Here is a 4,494-nt window from a genome sequence, read left to right on the forward strand (position 1 = left end):
CCTCAACCCACAAAGCTAGAGCCACTTAGCAAAGTATCTACAAAAACAAACCCCTACTTCTTTTACAAATTCTTTGTTATTTTTCTGATGCTGAATTTTCTTTTTATTACTTGTAAAATAATAAGTAACAGAAAAAAGTATCTGGATATGCATTTTAGCTCTTGTTCAATTTGTCTTAGCTTGAGCTCCTGCCTTGCTGTCTTGACACCGTCTTTCTCACATGAAGAAGGGACTATTGCAAGTGTGGCTCAGAAATCATGACTTGTTTTCTTCAAACTAGAAGCTAGACCATTGTGCTTACTGTTAAGATAATGTCTATTCTTTGACACCAGATGGTAAAAATATAAATGAGCTCTTTTCTGTTATAAGGGAAAGATGCCATAGTCATTTTTATTCTCAATGTGTAGGCTTCAAACATAAGAGTTGTTCAACAGATATTTGTTGAATTATGAATAAATATGCAAGTAAATGAATAAAGGATGTTTGTCATGATTTAGTCAGCAGCTCACACTCTGGGATTATATAGCAGTATGTTTGTGTATATTATCTAGGTATTTCTTCAATCAGCTGACCCACCTGAGCTATTTTAGATAGTCTTGTCATTCAATAAATCCTTGTCTTCTTATATCCTCAACAAATATACTCAGTTTCTTAGACGAACCATGAGATTAAGAAAACTGCCTTCTGTTAAATCATATCAAAAGGGTTTGAACTTATTATTTTTTGTAGAAATTAAGAAACTAAAAGGAGATGTGCTGGCTACAGCTATTCTAGTCACCAGAAACAGACAAAAGTTCAGTTGTTGGCAAGTGGCCTGCAGCATTTGCTTGCAGTCATGATGAGTTTGCCCCTCAATCCCAAACCTTTTCTGAATGTATTAACAGGAAAACCAGTAATGGTGGAACCTAAGGGGGGAATGGAGTACAAAGGCTACCTGGTATCTGTAGATGGCTATATGAACATGCAGCTTGCAAACACAGAAGAATACATAGATGGAGCATTGTCTGGACATTTGGCTGAAGTTTTAATAAGGTGTAATGTCTTTTATATCAGGGGTGTTGAAGAAGAGGAAGAAGATGGGAAAATGAAAGAATAGCATCTTTTGTGGGGAATTTTTTAATATACATTTTTAGACAATAAACATGTTTTTTTCCAAAAAAAAAAAAAAAGAAATAGAGTAAATGCAAGATATATAAGTCTAAATCACATCTTGGGAAATGGAAGTAATTTTCAGTGAAGCATTAGCCATGTGATCATGTTAGCTGAGATTTGCCTTTTATCTAAAATATTTATTCAGAGGTTACTGTGATATACTATGCATTTTGTACTCACAAATTTTGTATCAGAATTTTGAGCTGGAAGAAGTCAGTCATAATTATTTTAAATTGTAAAAATACCAAATCTCCAAATCTTGCAATGAAAGCTATAGATACATGAATAATGAATTTGAATACTGATTTAAACTGGCTTATGTGAAGGATAATATACCCCTTATAAGATAAGAAACTTCACAGTGATTCTTAACCGAAAGCAAACATCAGAATTATATGTAATTTTTTTGAGACATACACATGCCTGCTATGCTTTCACATCAACCTAAGTTGACTGGGCCGGATATTCATTTCTTTTTTTTTTTTAAGTTTTCCAGGTAAATCTGACACACATCTCAAAATGAGTATGGTGGTTACTCAATTTCTATTCTAATCACCGGTGACAAGTGAAAAGCTGCATTAGTTTATGTAAATCATGGAAACTGCTGAAATAAGGACTCCCCAAAATGTCAGTGACTCAGTTAATAAAGGTTTATTTCTTAATCAAATCACAATTTGTTATGGGTCATTCAGGAACTAATATCCTTTCATGTAGTAGTTTCTAGTGTCTGCAGTTCCTTCACTTAATACTACACATATAGCCTTTAGAGAAGAGAGGTTAGGCCTGCTTTTAATCACCTCATTCTAAAAGATCATTTTGTTAATAGAACACATTACATTGTCCTAACTAAATGGAAGGGAGACAAGAAATATCAATTAGCAATGATCCAAGGAGGAAGCGACAAACTTTGATATCGGTGATACCCTGTAACATAAGTAGCCAATAAATATTTAAAGATAAATATAATTCTGAAGCATTATTTCTTACATTATGTGATCCTTGATAGTCTTACATCTAAATATGTCTGACTACAGAAATTTTAATAGATCAATATGCTGAATACTATAAAACAAATCTCATACTAGTCTGGTCCTGACTATAAAAATAAATTACCTACTTCTTCAAAAGTTCTAAGACAGTTAATTAGTTCAACTCTTTTAAGATACCCATTTAGTTTCATTGAGAAAAATTGGTCAAATCTGTTTTTCATTGCACCAATTAACTATTCTGATACATGGTCTTTGACCCAACAACTATTAATGAAAATAATTGCTCCAAGTGTTGCAAAAAAGGAGAAAAATAATTTCATAATGGGAAATTGCACTGCTCTATGAAAATTACACTTGGGTTACAGATACAAGTTTACTTCCTATACTCTCTTTAACTCCTTTTCTTCCATGTGCGTAAGCTCTGATCTCCATCTTTAAAACCAGAATATATTTTCAGTGCCAAGGAAGGAATCAATGCCCTTGGTTATCAACTTGTGCAATATGCAAGTCTAAAGACTAAAGGGACTATAACCTGGGCCTATAGGATTAGTGAGTTATTTATAGCTTCTGTGCCATAAATTTCTACCTATTTTGTGTTTTTTTCAAGGATGATGTGAGGATAATGTATAATGTGCATTACATTACAAAATGCAGCTATAAACAAACAAACTAAAAACTTAATATATATGAGGTTGACCCTGTAAAATTATTTATGAAGATGTGGTAAAGCTAATATAGAAATTTCTTGATCAGTATTTGTTGAAAGAGTGAATACATATAAGAAGATTAATTTGATAGGACCTCCCTACAGCTCATATAGGGATACCAGAGTTAAGAGATTTGACACAGTGAGCAGCAAGGAGATGTTTTTGACCAGGCAAGTGATGCATTTCTTTCTTTCTTTTTTTTTTTTGATTAATTCTTGACTTTAAGAGAAAGAACTACTGTAAACACTGAGATTTTTGCTATTCTCAGTCACACAGAGCATATGATAATTTTTAGAAAGTAGCTGGGGACAATTATTTGCAATGTGGAACTAATCATGATTTGAGCCATTTAGCTAAAATATCTTTTCAAAAAGTCAAAGATTAAAGATATGAGAAACAAAATGAGTTCCCTTATCAGTGCTAATCTAGGCTATAGGATCTTAAATTCACAGATAACTAACCAAATTTTAAGTGCATAATGTTACATGGAAGAGTTTAAATCGATCATTAAAAGAATTGTTTAAGTAAGTGTGAAAAACTGTAGTTTAAGAATCAGTGCTGTTAAAGAATAAAGATACTACCAGGGGAACTACAAGTAGGCTACAAAAAGACATTTTGAATTAAGAAATTCTTAAATACATTCTAACTGGTGTAAGGTGTTATCTCAGTGTGGTTTTGATTTGAATTTCCCTGATGGCTAATGATGATGAACATTTTTTCATGTGTCTGTTAGCCATTTGTATGTCTTTTTTGGAGAAGTGTCTGTTGATGTCTTCTGCCCATTTTTTGACTTGATTATTTGTTTTTTGGGTGTTGAGTTTAAGAAGTTTTTATAGATCACAGATACCAGCCCTTTATCTGTAGTGTCATTTGCAAATATCTTTTCCCATTCTGTGGGTTGCCTATTTGTTTTGTTAACTGTTTCTTTTGTTGTGCAGAAGCTTTTTATCTTGATGAAGTCCCAAAAGTTCATTTTTGTTTTTGTTTCACTAGCCTTTGGAGATGTATCTTGAAAGAAGTTGTTGTGGCCCATGTCAAAGAGGTTACTGCCTTTGTTCTCCTCTAGGATTTTGATGGATTCCTGTCTCACATTGAAGTCTTTCATCCATTTTGAGTTTATCTTTGTGTATGGTGTTAGAGAATGATCGAGTTTCATTCTTCTGCATGTGGCTGTCCAATTTTCCCAGCACCATTTATTGAAGAGACTGTCTTTTTTCCATTGCATATTTTTTCCTGTTTTGTCAAAGATTATTTGACCATAGAGTTGAGGGTCCATATCTGGGCTCTCTATTCTGTTCCATTGGTCTATATGTCTGTTTTTGTGCTAGTACCATGCTATCTTGGTGATGCAAAAATTGACAAGGCAAGAAACAACAAATGTTGGAGAGGTTGTGGAGAAAGGGGAACCCTCTTACACTGCTGGTGGGAATTTAAGTTGGTACAGCCACTTTGGAAAGCAGTGTGGAGGTGCTTCAGAAAATTAAAAACAGAGCTACCCTTTTACCCAGCAATTGCACTACTGGGTATTTACCCCAAAGACACAGATGTAGTGAAAAGAAGGGCCATATGCACCCCAATGTTCATAGCAGCAATGTCCGCAATTGCCAAACTGTGGAAAGAGCCGAGATGCCCTTCAACAGATGAAT

General features: G+C 33.8%; 1 pseudogene; it reads left to right on the forward strand.

The window, feature by feature from the left end:
- Nucleotides 1–838: 838 nt before the first annotated feature.
- Nucleotides 839–1,096, forward strand: LOC114223417 (small nuclear ribonucleoprotein F pseudogene; annotated as a pseudogene).
- Nucleotides 1,097–4,494: the final 3,398 nt, after the last annotated feature.

The sequence above is a fragment of the Eumetopias jubatus genome, unplaced genomic scaffold, assembly GCF_037043125.1.
Source record: "Eumetopias jubatus isolate StellerSeaLion01/CBP00866 unplaced genomic scaffold, mEumJub1_p1.0 scaffold_9, whole genome shotgun sequence".
NCBI lineage: Eukaryota > Metazoa > Chordata > Mammalia > Carnivora > Otariidae > Eumetopias > Eumetopias jubatus.